General features: G+C 36.1%; 2 pseudogenes; both read left to right on the top strand.

Moving 5' to 3' along the window:
• The first annotated feature begins 7,247 nt into the window (after positions 1-7,247).
• LOC149287354 (protocadherin gamma-C5 pseudogene) lies at positions 7,248-11,324 on the top strand (annotated as a pseudogene).
• An 899-nt stretch (positions 11,325-12,223) lies between these two features.
• LOC149287353 (protocadherin gamma-C5 pseudogene) lies at positions 12,224-15,714 on the top strand (annotated as a pseudogene).
• The last annotated feature ends 905 nt before the right edge of the window (positions 15,715-16,619 follow it).

Below are 16,619 nucleotides of genomic sequence, written 5' to 3'. Positions count from 1 at the left end.
GCCTTTCCATAACTAAAACACATGAACATAATAATACACAAACTTGCACATGCATACACATACATAATATCTCCTTCCTTTCCCAGTTGCCACTAAACCCAGGGTCACCCTTGACACACAAAACACTAACATCCCCACACATATTGACAAACACACTCACACACATTCTAACACCACAGAAATATACAGCATACGCTTACATATACATACATAAATTGTTAAACATGTTAAACACATACATACCCACTTATAAACACCATACTTAATCATACATTCACTGTTGCTACCTCCTTATTATCACATTGCTGGATGTCTGAATGCCATGTACTCACTTGCTGTGCTGCTGAATAACATTCTCTCTATGCCGCCCTTAGTCACAATGAGAAGGCTGAGGTTCTTATCTCACAGATGTTTAATGCACATATCAGGTTCCAACTAAGACAGTTACATCAACACCGTAGAACACTTTTGCCTGCTTGTGAACTAAGAGAGGGGTGTGTATCTTGAATTTTCTTAATCAGATGGCTTATGATTCTGAAAGATAACTTTATGACTTCTGATGACAAGACCATTCAATCCTTTATGTAAGTGATTTGTAACAATGCATTATGGGAATAAAATACATTGACAATTATGCTCACAAGCGCCATCTAATGGACACAGAAAACTTTGTGGCTGCAAACACACTCCCACCATCACAACATGTGATTCTTAAAGGAGCTGATATTATAACACATAACTTAACATGAACATTTAGAGGAAACGCATTTTGCACACATTAATCAGATACAATCACGTTACCCTTCCGTTAATCAGCTTCAAGTAATAACACTGTTTTGTGTATGGGTCTTTCTAGATACACTGGCTTACTAGTGCGTGTGCCCTTGCTATCTATTGTTGTGTCACTAACAAGAAGTTTCAGTTTTCTGACCCTGCCATCAGTTCCTGGGAAGACATCTACCACTTTGGCTAGACCATCATCAACATAAAAATTGCGTTGTAGGAACTTCACTGTAGCTTGATTAAATTTGCCTTCACCTTGTGTGGCAAGGTGCTTGAACCCGAAGTTTGCACATCCTGGCGAGGAAGCAGCTCCAAACAGGTGAACCTTCATTCGATACACTGAAGGTAGGGTCTCCATGTTGCCTTCTTCCCACCACAGGAACCTGAGGTAGTCTCGATCCCTTTGAGCAACATGAAACTGATGGAACATACGCTCCACATCACACATAATGGCCACTTGTCCTTTCCGGAAACGGCACAAGACCCCAACCAGAGTATTTGTGAGGTCAGGCCCAGTCAGTAGATGTTCATTCAGGGAAGTATTCTGAAATCTTGCTGAGCAGTCAAAGACGACTCTGATCTTGCCTGGTTTCTGGGGGTGATAAACCCCATGGTGAGGGATATACCATGATGGTTGCCTGTTTATCTCCATCTTTGGAACCCTTTCTGCATCGCCTCTTACTATCATGTCCTTCATGAAAGCCACGTAGTCCCGGTAGTATTGCTCATCTTTCTTCAAACGTTTTTCTAGGCATTTGAGTCTATGTTCTGCACAAGCCTTGTTGTTTGGCAATTCTGGTCGCTCATCTTTAAAAGGTAATGGCATCTCATAGTGTCCATCCTGATTTTGTTTGATACTGTCTTTTAACGTTGCTAGAAACTGTAGGTCTTCTTGTGACATAGAGACTTCTTCATTATTACTTTCAACAAAGTCTGACTCAAAAACCTTCAGTATATCTGCTGAAGTGATGATTTCCTTTACTTTGTTCCTACACACAAAGTAGACTTCAGACTTGATTTTGTGAACTGGGTCAACAGCTGGTAGAACTTGCTTCATAATAATCCTATGACTCACACCGATTTCATCTTCATAGCCACTGTCGGGGTTATTATATCCGATAATGCTCCAACCTAACACAGATCTCTGTGCAAATGGCTGGTCTTCGTTACTGCTGAGAACCTCTCTGGGCATTAAAGCTTGAGGACAGTTGTAGCCTATCAACAACCCTACTTCACAATCAAGTTCAGGAGACATTTCATCTGCAAGATGTTCTAGATGTGACCAATTCCTTGCGGTGTCACATGTGGGTATATGTGATCTATTGGCAGGTATGTAGTCCCTGGTATAAGTTGTTGGTAGATTGATTCTTATTTCAGACTTGATGCCTCTTACTTGTAGTCCATTCAATTTGTGGCTAGATACAACCTTTGTTTTAGAAGTTATTGTAGAAATTTTGAGCTTGACTGGTTCTCTCTTAATATCAAGTATTTCAGCTGTGTCTTGTAAGATGAAGGTAGTGTCACTCTGGGTGTCTAGTAAGGCGTACACTAGGATCTCTTTATTTGGTTTGGCTATTGTTGAGATATATACTGGAATAACTGATGAGGTATGAGTGTTACTTCTTTCTTGAATAACTCTGTTGGACGTTACTTGCTTAGACTCGTGTATCCTCTGTAGTTCAGCTGTTCTTTCTGCAGGTCCTTGATTGATTTTTGACTGCTCTTGATCGGTTTTAACTCGTTGTTCCTGATCTTTATTCTGCCGATCTTGATGTAGGCATGTTGGGTGACGCCGTTCACATTTATCACACACACTTCTGGAGGTACAGTTTTTTGACTTATGACCGGTTTTGAGGCAACCAAAGCATAAGTTCTCTGACTTTACAAACTTCACTATTTCTTCAACTGGTCTTTCCATAATCTTATGGCACTTATGAAGAGTGTGGCCATGTCTCTTACAAAAGGCACACAGGACGCTAGTATTCTCCCTGGAACTTGTAGTGAATGTTTTGGCACTTGAGTTGCGAATGCGTTGAGAGTTAAAATAATCTTGATCGGTTTGCTTAGATCTTTCTTGTTCTGTTGGCTTTATCGCTTGCAGTGAGGTGATGGGGTTGCATGCAATTCTGGCTTCTTTATTAAGAAATTCAACAAAGTATTTGAAATCGGGGAATGCTTTGTGTTCATCTTGGAACTTTGTGACAGCTCTGTTCCAACGTGAACTCAACCACTCTGGTAGTTTTGCTGTTATCCTTTGATTTTCAACGCAGTCATTTAAAGCTTGTAAACCTTGAACATAAGGCATGGCTGAGTCAACACTGCTCAGGAAATCTACAAATTCACGGAGATCTTTGCTGTCTTTGGTGGCAATCTTATGCCATGCTTGTATTTTGTCACGATATGACTTTCCAACTACAAACGGATTTCCAAATCTGTCATCAAGTATGTCCCAGGCAGCATGATAAGCGGTTTCTGTTCCAACCATGAAGTGTCCTTCAATAGCTCTTTTTGCTGGGCCACTTACATACTTGCGTAAAAAGAAAAGCTTTTCTTGGGTTGGTAAGTTCTTGCGGTCAATTAATGTCTGGAAAGACAACTTCCAGTCATTATACTTCAGAGGATCTCCAAAGAAAATAGCAGGTTCTGGAATTGGAATCCTATTGGCTGTAATTGCTTCAACAAGTGCTTTCACAAGGTCATTAGAAGCATCATGAGAGGTAGTAAATATAGCTGATTGAGAAATAGGATCTTGGGTGAATTTAACCCTTTGAGGTGGATAAAGGGGTTGGTTCAAAGGAGCCTTTGCTTGGGTGAGCAGGAATGGCTGAGGAAGAGAACTTGGATCGCTTGGTTGAGAAACATAACCTTCCTTTGTTTGCTGAGGAAGAGAAGCCAAAAGCTGTTCTTCATCTTCCCTTTTGATACTTTCAGCATACACATGTAGCCTTGCTTGTGCTGCATTGTGCCTTTTTAGTTCCTCCAGTCGTTCCACTTCTTTCTTCTTCCTTTCCAACTTAATTTTTATACTGCTGCTTTCTGAAATAAATAGAGCTCTTTTTCTCGCACTCTCAGATTCTATTTCCCTTTCTTGAGCTTCTCTCTCAGCTGTTAACCTTGCATCCTCTGCCTCAAGTTTTCTAATTTCCTCCTCATATTGATGTTGTGTATTCATTATTTTAATTACCTCTTGCGTCGCTGCTACTTCCGCTGCTGCTTCTTGTTTCTTCTGCAGTGAAGACTGACTGGACATCTTAGAACCAGATCTTAGCTTACTGGAGGTTGTTGAGATCATGCTGGACACAGTGGTTTCAAAAACTGACTCTGACTCAGGCCAGGGTATGTCTTCCAGATCGTTATTGAGAAAGCGTTGAGCCTTTTCATTTGCAGTGCTGGTAATTGCGTAGCACGTGTCATTTTTTCTCCGGATTTCAGGTTCAGGGCTTGAGATACTTCTTATGTCATCATAAATATGGTCGACCTCCGACTGAGTCGCATTAATGATGTTCACAACTTCAATAATCAATTCTGCTTCATCACTATTCTTAATGGCTCTTTTCAACCCATTGATGTGATATTTCCATCTTCTATATTTCTGTTCAAAATCCTTTTTTAGATAATTTAATTTGATGTCTTGTAGAGCTTTACCTCTTTCGGTGAGTATGCGTGTACGTTGGCTTCTTCTAATGTCTGGGAGCTGTGTATTACCTGTGCTCACTTGAGGCTGTTGCATTTGTGCAGCCACTTCAGCTTGCTCATCTGTATCAGCCTGCTGTGTATTGACAATGTCTTGTGCAGTGGTATCTGCAGGGTTAACTTCACTTGCGTTTGACATGCTAAATCTGTTCAGTACTATGTATTGCAATTTTTCAAAGGTAAAGACGTTCTAGTGCAAGCAATGGTAGCAATGCAACATAGCAATAAATGTCAACACACTTGAATGATATATGCACAAATAAAAATACTAAAATTTTAAGCATTTAGTCTGTTCTAAACATACCATATGTACATTTACTTATCAATTTAGTCTTTATAGCGTCTTATAAAGCCATCCAGTGAAAGAAAAATGTCCACTGTTGTCCTTAGAATAAATATGAAATTCCAGCACAATTAAACTTCAGTAGCAGTTAACAAGTTCTTCTGCTAATTGCACTAACTTAAAGGTGCTTCCTTGTTTAGCCTTTACTTGCTCACTGGCTGCTTCAGTCATTTAACTGTGATCACTCCCAATGTTATACTTCCCTTAGAAAACATGTGGCATCTCTTGATGGTTGTCTTCTGCATGCAGCTTTACCATCTCAAGGCCTTCACTGATGCAGTGAAGTGTTCTACTATGCCGCCCTTAGTCACAATGAGAAGGCTGAGGTTCTTATCTCACAGATGTTTAATGCACATATCAGGTTCCAACTAAGACAGTTACATCAACACCGTAGAACACTTTTGCCTGCTTGTGAACTAAGAGAGGGGTGTGTATCTTGAATTTTCTTAATCAGATGGCTTATGATTCTGAAAGATAACTTTATGACTTCTGATGACAAGACCATTCAATCCTTTATGTAAGTGATTTGTAACAATGCATTATGGGAATAAAATACATTGACAATTATGCTCACAAGCGCCATCTAATGGACACAGAAAACTTTGTGGCTGCAAACACACTCTCTAATTAGAAATAAAATATGTTTTCAGTGTGAAGTGTTGCAGGATATGTTGACAAGATTAACTTAATAATATATAGAATAATAATGGGCAGGTCTGTCTTCCAATATTTAGAAAATATTCAAACATAGATATGTTTTCTTATTACATCTCTCCTCACTGTGATCCATTGACTCATTCACCATCTCGTCTTTTCTTTGCCTTTCAAAAAAGAAAAAACATCAAGATCGTGTTTTCTTTTGTGATGTAAACCCATAAATCTGTTGCTCAAATGTCATACATTTGAAGTCAGTAGGCGGTCCCGCTGGGGGCGTTCCTGATGATGTCCGGGGGGTGTTTATGATAACATTGGGGGCGTTGCCGCTGATGGAAAAGGGGAAATGGGCGGGGAACGCCCCAGGCATTTACAAAATGGACAACCAGCAATCATATGTGTCTTAGTCATACACATATCCGTTTTGCTGTATTTAAGTGTCCTTGCTGTGCTCGATACAATGCACAGCTTTTGTTACTTTTTCCCACCATGACCAGCCTATGGAATAGTTGGCTAAATGCTGTTCTATATGTTTCTGTATGGGCTAGATTATTTCCTACCTTGCACTGATTAGAAGCAATTAATTAAGGATTAGCTACCACTAATTCAAAGGCCATTTCAGGTGCTAAGGAATATTTATTTAATTCTTATAAAATACAAGATAGTTGCTAAAAATTATATTTAATGAATTATTTTTGTGTTACATTTAACAAGACAGCATATGTTTTGATTTCATTATAATATTGCATTCATTGGCTTAGTTCAAATTACCAAACATTGCTGTATTTACCATGCAACATCCATATATTAACATAATGTGCCAATCACAGAAGTTATTGTAGCTGATAAATGCACCTATGAACATACTCCAATAAGAATCAGCCATTTCCAGCTACAGAGATCATTTACAAAATGTCAACATTTTCTTCAAAAACATGATCATTTCTAAGTGACCCCAAACATTGTAGTGTGTGTGTATGTGTATATATACTCACACACTTTGGATTTTCCCTGTAGGCTTTCAGGATAGGCCTTTCATTCCCGTGTAGTTGGCTCCGCCTACTCCTTAATCACTATTTTTAGTGGGCTAAGAACTAGTCTTATGTGCATCTAGCTGCAACTTCCTCCTGCCAAAAGGAGCTTGAGAGGAGCACTTCCACTCCTGCTTACCTGGGGAAACGTCCGTATATATATCTATTGCATGTTAAAAATTGGTTGCTTTATTTTATAAAAATATTTAATGTTAAAGTGTCATTTATCCCAAGCACAATTTGGTGCTTGATGTCCATGGTATTGGAAGATATATATATATATATACATACAAATCTATAATACAATACATACAAAAGTTTTTAGAGATTGCATACAACTAAAGAATGTACATATGTCTTTTCATAAACAACTTAATGTGTGATGTTGCTTTGCCTTTTGGCTCCCGTTTAATATACTGGCTAGAATTACACACATTATTACCGTAATTTAAAGGCCACATTTAAAGGCTACAAGAATTGTAGGAATTATTACAACTGACCACTAGAGGGCAATCCTGTCATCCAATCATGTCTTTAGCTATTCTTATAGATCTGCTCACATCACCCCTCCTTTCCCCTCCCCCTGCTCTGTGAATCATCCTCCTCTTTTTCCTCTAACAAAGAAGATCCATTATGATGTGGATGTTTTTCTCAGTACTGGATATGTTTCTTCAGCACCCAAAACTAATAAATAAATAAATAACGTAGATGGGCCTATGCTGCATTGTTGCAAGATTTAAGATATGGACCAAGCCACGCCAAAAGCTTGGAAATGGCAAGTAGCATTTTCCTTTCTCCTTTGTAGCTGGGGCTGGGTGTCTGGGCAAGTTCGTTATTCTATTTTGGAAGAGTCAGATCCAGGGACAATTGTGGGAAATATTGCTCAGGATCTGGGATTAAACCTGGCTGATATCTCTAAACGAAGACTGCATTTGGGATCTGAGGATAGCAGGAGACATTTTGCTGTAAACCAGGAAAGCGGAGCTTTGACTGTGAGAGAACGGATCGATAGAGAGAATCTGTGTGGATCCAGCTCTAGTTGTTTGTTACATACTGAATTGGTTGCTGAAAATCCATTAGAGCTTTTCCGTTTTCAAGTTGAGGTTTTGGATATAAATGATAATTCACCATTTTTTTCAACTTCTAATCGCATGATAAACATCACAGAGATATTTGCAAGCCCTGGTAATCGATTTCCATTAGGCACCGCACAAGATCTTGATGTTGGTAGTAATGGTATAAGCCGGTATAAAATAAATCCCAGCCCATATTTTTCATTATCTGTAAAGAGTCGCAAGGATGGTACTCTGATTCCTGAACTGGTGTTGGAGAAGGTTCTTGATAGAGAAGAAAAAGGAAAACATAACCTCATTCTCATAGCTCTTGATGGAGCTGAACCACCCAGGTCTGGATCTACACAAATAACAGTTTTAGTTTTAGACATTAACGACAATGCACCCATATTTGATCAATCAACTTACAAAATCAAATTATTAGAGAATGTGCCTTTACAAACTGCCATAATAAGACTGAATGCCACAGATTTGGATGAGGGGACCAATGGAGAAGTAGAGTACTATTTTGATGAGTATACTTCCAATATTGCCAAGGATATTTTTGATTTAAATGCAGAAACAGGAGACATTTGTATCAAAGGGAATATAGATTTTGAAGAATCACACTTCTATGAGTTATCAGTTAGGGCCAAAGATAGAGGGGTTCCTGCATTGGAAGGACATTGCCTCATACAGATCGAAGTAGAAGATGTTAATGATAATCCCCCAGAAATTATCATAACATCCATGTCATATAACATACCTGAAAATACAGCTTTGGGAACGGCAGTTGTTAATTTTTCAATAATAGACAGAGATTCTGGTAAAAATGGCCAATTAAAAATTGAAATTTTAAAAAAACTTCCATTTATCGTTAAGCCTTTTGAAAATCACTATTCATTGGTAATAAATGGCCTTCTGGATAGAGAGAGCATTTCTGAATACAATATTCAGGTGACTGCCACTGACTTGGGTGCTCCACCTTTGTCCACACTAAAAATGATCACCCTTAGTGTTTCTGACATTAATGATAATACCCCGGTGTTTAGCCAGAGCTATTATAATGCCTTTATAAAAGAAAATAATGACCCTGGAAGGTTATTATGCACAGTATCTGCATTTGATCCAGATGAAGGTATTAACTCAGAATTAATTTACTCTGTAGTTGAAAGCGATATTGAAGGTTCTTCTGTCTCATCTTTTATTTACATAAACCCTAATAATGGTAATATATATTCACAGCGTTCATTTGATTATGAGCATATTCAAATGTTTAAAATAATGGTACAAGTTGAAGATTCTGGAATTCCAAAATTATATTCCAGTGTTACAGTTTTTATATTTGTGTTGGATGCTAATGACAACACCCCTACTGTCTTAAATTCTGATGAGCCCAATGGTCAGATTTCAATAGAAAAAATCCCAGTGTCAGTGTCTGCTGGCTATTTGGTCTCAAAGGTATCTGCAGTAGATTTAGATTCAGGATACAATGCATGGTTAAGCTTTAGGTTTGCTGAATCTACCAAGTCCACATTATTTGAAGTGACAGAAAGTACAGGGGAAATCAGAATTGTTAGAACGTTGCATGATACTGATGATAGGGAACAGCAGCTTGTAATTTTGGTCAGTGACCATGGAGACCCACCTTTGACTACTACAGTCACTGTACTTATTCACCTGGTAGAAGATATTCTTCAAGAAAGTCCTAATTCTCATGCTTTTCTACCAAATTCAAAACCCACACTTGACTTGACTCTGTATCTAATTATTTCTCTTGTTGCCATAAGCGTAGTTTCATTGGTCACATTCATAATATTGCTAGTAAAATGCTTAAAAGGAGAGCATGAATACACCAGTTTTAGCTGTTGTTTTTTAAGTAGCAAACAGTCCAAGTCCTACACAGATCAGTACCAGCCAACCCTCTGTTTGAACACCAATGGAACTTTAAAATTCATGGAAGTAAGGATGCTTCCTCCTGGGGCTCAAGGACAATGTTATAGGACTAGTCTACCTCCAACAACAGACACCTATGATTTGAATTCTCAGCAAATGAAAAATATTTTGAGCGAGGCTGAGCCTTCATCCTATACAGACTTGATCTATGGCCAAGACCAGGTGAGGCCTTATCATTTATTCACATATTGTTTTTAAAGTATGATATCTAATACATGTGCATTTGGTGCTGTTTATTTACTTCACTATGTTTTTCCCAATACAAATTCCTTGATAGATTATTATAATTGTAATGTTAGGGTTACATTTACTTTTTCAGCAATATGTTATGATATTGATGTTCTGTAGGTACTATACACATTTTCATTATTTTGTAGCTAAGGCTGTGATATAGATTTTGAAAAGACTATTTTATTATGTATTTTTCTTATATATAGTTAATACTATTTTTTTTCCCCAGTGCAACATAATGACACAACAGACTTGTACAATAAACAGAACTATAACTCTAAGAAACTTAAATAATATTGCTATTGTCATCTAAAAAATTGGCTTTATGATTATGTTTGCTCATAAAAATATATTGTTAAATTATTCCTCTCCATACCCAAAATTATATAATATATCATACCAATTGTTTTTGAAAATATATAGCCTGTTATTAGCTAACAGAATAATGCACACGTCTGACCTCAGATTGTTAGTTTATTGAGGTTGAGCCCAAGAGATATACAGGTCCTTATACATCTCTGTATTTGTATGTGCATGTTGAATATGATCTATTTAGTTGTAGAATCCCGCTTCTGACATGTGCAACGTTGTTAGCTGTCATTACGCAAAAGCGTTTCATTAGGGAATTATTTTCAAAGTGTATACTTAAAAGACAATGTTGTGCCCCATGCAGCCCGACCAGTAGAAAAAATAAATTCAAGAACTTCATGACTACTTTACTTTACTATCTAGTCTAGCCTTTAGGAGAAGCTGCAGATCCAAAGTTTATTCTTGAAATCAATGGGGTACAGATATTTGCAGGAATGAAACTGAATCATTATTTCACATATATATTTACTTTTTTTTCACCATTCCGTTGAATTTCATTGGATATATTATCATTCATTAAACTGTATGTAGGGTTTTTTTTCGCTTTAATAATCTATTAATCCTATTTCTAAAATACATATAATTTACATAGTAAGATTGCAAAAATATGTTCAAGACATTATTCTGTTATACCATTCACATTCTAAACATGTTTGCCAAGCAAAGTACAACAATTATCTGAACATGAAGATCTTTAGGATAAATTCAATGTTCGTTTATCTCTTTTCATGTTATTGTCATTTTTCTTTACTGAATGTGAAAATTTTCTCAAAACACAATGGATTAACTACAAATTATATAAACGATAATGCTTATAAAACAATTCAGATACCGCTAGTTGTGTGATTTTATTAATATGAATTGTTTTCATTTATTTTATAAGGATTACAATGAATACTGTATATAGTTTAACATTGGTTCCTTTCTCTTTATAAACAAGGTTGATATATAACATTAGCACTAGTCTTGGCCAGTAGAGGTCACAAGACAGGCTTGTCATCCGATCCATTCTTTAGCTTAATTTAAAAGTAAAAAAAATCACCATTTTCATTACTAGTATCAGACAAAATAAAGTTTTCATACAACTGCATATAAGTCATTCTATAGTAAGTGTTCTATGTTGTATGTTTTATCTACTAGACAAGTACCCTGACTCCTTATGGTAAACAATATAGTAGCTCAGTTTTGATAGCCAAGTCTGACACTCTATGAAAGAAAGTATTTCATTGTAAAAGTGGGACTTAATGAATCAACTTAGTGTGCTATTTGAAAAGGGAAACATATTACAGTATTATATGATTGACAACAACCACAGCATCTAAGACTCTAAATAAATATGGTTTATTGAAATAAAATGAAAAATGCTAAACCTACGTTACTATATACAGCACTATATTTTATATTAAATGTCTATGGGCCTTCACTTTTAATTTGCTTTTTTCCCTCTCTGTGTGAATAACTATTCTGACAAACACACAAAAAAATAGCTGTTGCCTTGGTGAAAATTATATATGGTACATGGTTTTATTACCTTATATGGAAGGATTTTTAACTACTAAATATTTTTAATAAATGTGATTAATTAGGCCAGCATTTGTGTGTAATCTACTTTTTTAAAGTATAAACATTTTAAAGCATTACATGTTCACATACAGTCTTTGGTTTGATTAAAATATTATTTAATATTCCTTTACATTTTAAAATATGCATGTGATTTTTGAAACAAGCATATTTGCATTTCAATACAAATTGTCAGCACAAACAGGGCTTAGTTTAGAATTATGATTTATATTTTTTTAGATTATTATTACTATTAAGCTGTTGCATTGCATTAGTTCGATGAATTGCATTAACACTACTATCCACCAGAGGGCGATCCTGTCAACCAGTTATAGTTTGAGCTTTATAAGACCTGGTCTAGTGACTCTTCTTTCTCCTCCCACTACATACTCGCCCTGACGCACAAAGAGAAGCTGTTGTTTTTATGAAAAATCCTGTGGCCTTTTTTGGTGTTTTGATTTTTTCCTATTGCATTTGAAATATTTAAAGCACAACGGCGTGAGAATATCAAGGGACTATATGACATCACCTTGAAGGAACGGTTTTAAGATATGGACTTCAGACGTTCATTACTGGTTTGGCAACGGCAAGTAGTATGTGTATTTTTCCTTTGTAGCTGGGTCATTGGGCAGCTTCGTTATTCTGTTGTTGAGGAGTCTGAGTCTGGAACATTGGTAGGAAACATTGCTGAGGATCTGGGGTTAAAACCTGCAGAAATATCTGAACGCAGATTGGATTTTGGACCTCCGGAAAACAAAAATTATTTTGCTTTGAAAAAAGAAAATGGAGCCTTGACTGTTAATGGAAGGATTGATAGAGAAGGGCTCTGTGAATCCAGTTTGAACTGTGTAATGCTTATTGAATTAGTAACTGAAAATCCTTTACAGTTATTTAATGTAGAAATACAAATTCTTGATATAAATGACAACACTCCTAGTTTTTTAGCCACACATCGCATTGTTAAAATTACAGAGCTTGTTACAAACCCTGGTGTTAGATTTCCTTTAGAAATTGCACATGATTTAGATGTTGGTGTGAATGGTATAAGACAGTATATATTAAATCAAAATCCATATTTTTCATTGGCTGTGAAGAATCGTAAAGATGGAACTCTCATTCCTCAGCTGGTTTTGGAAAAGGTATTAGATAGGGAGGAAAAAGATGAACATAGATTAGTCCTCACTGCTATTGATGGCGGAGAGCCAACTAGATCAGGATCTTGTCAAATAACAGTGGTAGTATTAGATATTAATGATAATGCACCTGTGTTTGACCAGTTGGTTTATAAGGTCAGGCTGAATGAAAATACCCCTTTAAAAACAGTTATTATAACACTCAATGCAACTGATTTGGATGAGGGTGCAAATGGTGAAATTGAATATTCATTTGATGATCACACGTCTGCTTCTGCAAAACAAATATTTGATTTGAATGGAAAAACTGGAAACATTTTCATTAATGGAATTCTGGATTTTGAGGAGACAGCTTTTTATGAATTATCTATCAGAGCAGTGGATAAAGGCTCACCCGAATTAGAGGGTAGTTGTCTGATTCAAGTGGAAATCGAAGATGAAAATGATAATACCCCAGAAATTACTATCAGTTCCATGATAAGTGAGGTACCGGAAAATGCTCCTCTAGGAACTGTTGTTGGATTTATTAACGTGCGAGACAAAGATTCTCAAAGGAATGGAGATGTACGCATCGAAGTGTCTCCGACAGTCCCATTCAAAATTATTCCATTTAAGAATCATTATTCATTAATCACTAATGGAAATATAGATAGAGAAAAACAATCTCAATATACTATTGAACTGGTTGCATCTGATTTAGGGACTCCTGCTTTGCACACTCAGACTTCAATATTAGTAAACGTCTCAGATGTTAATGATAATCCTCCCTTATTCTCCCAGTCTATGTATGAGGTGTTTATTAAGGAAAACAATGATCCTGGTACTTTCCTAAGTACAGTATCAGCTTTTGACCTAGATGAAGGAATGAACTCAGAGCTCATTTACTCTATTGTTGAAACTCAAATAGATGGTTCTTCTGTTTCATCCTTTGTTTATATAAATCCCAGTAACGGTAACATATATACTCAGCGTTCCTTTGATTATGAGCATATTCAAGTTTTACACATCACTGTGAGAGTGGAAGATTCCGGAACACCAAAGTTATTTTCTAACACTTCAGTTTTTATATTCATTTTGGATACAAATGATAACTATCCCACTGTGATTAATCCAGAGTTTTCTAAAGACCTTTATTTTCAAGGAAGAGTTCCTAAATCTGCAAGTACTGGCTATTTGGCTGCAAAAATATCTGCTGTGGATAGAGATTCTGGTCGCAATGCTTGGCTAGTCTTTGGTCTTGTTGAACCTGCTAATTCATCCTTATTCCAAGTATCGCCATTTACTGGGGAAATCAGAACGATTGGTAGATTCCAGGAGACTGAGAAAACAGAACAGCAACTTGTTATTTTAATCAGTGACCATGGAGATCCTCCTTTATCAATTATAGTAACTGTATTTTTTCTTATAGCTGATGATATTGCAATTGAAAGCCATAAACCTCAGGATTCTGTAGAAAATGTCAAACCACCATCAGATCTGACACTGTATCTGATAATTTCACTAGTAGCCATCAGTCTTGTATCAATTATAACGTTCATCATACTGCTCATAAAATGTTTAAGAAAGGAAGAGTATAATAGCTCTAGCTGTTGCTTTCAATACAGCTCACCGTCCAAATATTATTCAGAGCAGTATAAGCCAACGCTTTACCTGAACACAGATGGGACCTTAAAATACATGGAAGTACGGATGGTACCAGCAGACCATCAAGCACAATGTTTTCAAACATATTTACCCCCAGCTATGGAGAACTCTAATCTCAATTTCACAAAACCTCCAGACATCCCACAGTTAAGCAATATTGGTGATGATACAGAACCATCCCCAAATACAAACTGGTTAAGGAATCCAGATCAGGTGAGTCAACAAAATATTTTTTCTTACGTTTAAGTTATGAATGAGTTTAGGAACATTGGAAGACACACATAAATTCAAATATATAATATACAGTGTATCTTGTGTAATATGTTTGTAACTATGTACAATAATAAGTTTTTTTTATTTTCTACATTTCCTTTAATGGACTCTCAGTTACTCTTTTTTAAGAATAGTATTTGCTTTAAAAGCAGGAATGGATATTGGTATCCTTAAGCATTAATTTGTTTAGTAATACTTTAGTAGACATTTTTCTTATTTTGATATCATGTGCTTATCATTCTTCATTATTACCTAAATTATCTGAAGTTGCAGTAGCTTAGTTTCAACTGATATTACACATTTTTGTATTATTTATAGGTTACATTTCAGAAATATTTCTACAAACGCAGTATTGCATCATTTGTGTTAAAAATTGGAAGCCTCTTCCATATTAATTTCCACATTTGCATCTTTCTAAGTCTGGTTGATAGTTTAAAAACCGTTCATTTACAGCATTGTGGTCAATTGGTAAAGGAGAAGTGATTGGTTTATGTGGCTATGGTCAAGTTGGTTACACCCAGTGATTTTCTAATCAGGTTTATTTGTATCTAATATACATGATTGAACCTCAAGTTTCAGTTTATTCTATAACCACTTTAAACAAAATAAACTTAAAATTGAAATTGAATAATGCAGTACCCTATAGTTTGTATTTATGAGGAATGGTGAGCTTTTAAAGAGGAAAATATAAGAATCCAAAAACCACTATTTCTCACACACTTAATAAGGTGCCCAAATCAGAGCTGGCCAGTGGTTGGCTGATGATTTAAGGGTGGATGACGGTTGGTCATGTGCGGCTGCACACTAAGTTTTTATGCCCACGTAGGTACTGGCCACAGGTGGAGAGTGTGGCTCTGTCGGGCAGTGAGCCCACCGGGCATTTACCTGGTGAGGCAGATGCCAGTCTGTGTCTGAAATAAAACACAAGTAAAGTAAAACGTATCTTTGTGCTATTTTTTATTGTCTTTTACTAGGTTTTATTACCAGCTTGAATAAATAGGTTTTTAAAAAAAAAATTCTTGCTCCTGGACCTGTTTTTACTCTTTTATATATGTTTTATCTGGAAAAACCATCTACTACTGTTATATCCTTGGTGGGGATCATACCACCTAAGCGCAAAGGAGTGAGCAATTCCAACATTGCTCACCAAAAAAATTCAAAAGAATATCCCTAGGCGAGGATCATATCGCCAAGTGCATACTTTGGGGCTAATCAGTAAGCCCCCATAAATTGTGAGTACCATAATTTGGCTTTTTATGTCATCTGCTTGATAAGACATACTACACCATTGTGCTTTTCTTTCTTTTTTTATAACTACTATCCGTGTGAAGAGCAACCACTGCCCCCCCCATGACTACAAAATGTATCTTTTGTTTACTTACTTTAGTAAAAATGAATCTTTCTCAGTTCTTGATAACAACCTTACTACTCGATCCAGTCAAGGATCGCTTACATCGTTATGACACTGATGTCTCGTCAAATGTTTAATATAATATGACATATACGGATAATTAATATAAAATACAAAAGTGTTGTAGATATTGCTTAGCCGTAGTCATTTGTTAAACTACCATGCTTTAAAAAAATGTGAATTGAAATTGGTAGAAATCAAGCTATAGCTGGGTATGCTATTTATTCTTAAATACTGTACTTAATAAAAAATATGCATAATGCAAAATTGTTAATATGTGAAGCCAAAATAAATCTAGCAATGCTCAGCCCTGATGAATAATTTGCACATTTGGTGGGTATATTTCAAGTATAAATAAAACTAAATAATTTCTCTCCAAATATAAAAAAGATATATCAAACATGTTCATGTTTAATGTATATTATTGCTATAAATAAAAAGTGCCTTCTTTATACTTCAGAGGTTTTAGAACTAGTTTTACAAGTT

Source organism: Sceloporus occidentalis, unplaced genomic scaffold, assembly GCF_023333645.1.
Source record: "Sceloporus occidentalis isolate IW3139 unplaced genomic scaffold, rSceOcc1.0.p SCAF_62, whole genome shotgun sequence".
Lineage (NCBI taxonomy): Eukaryota > Metazoa > Chordata > Lepidosauria > Squamata > Phrynosomatidae > Sceloporus > Sceloporus occidentalis.
The sequence above is the reverse complement of the archived record's forward strand: the minus strand, read 5'-3'. Positions and strand labels throughout refer to the sequence as shown.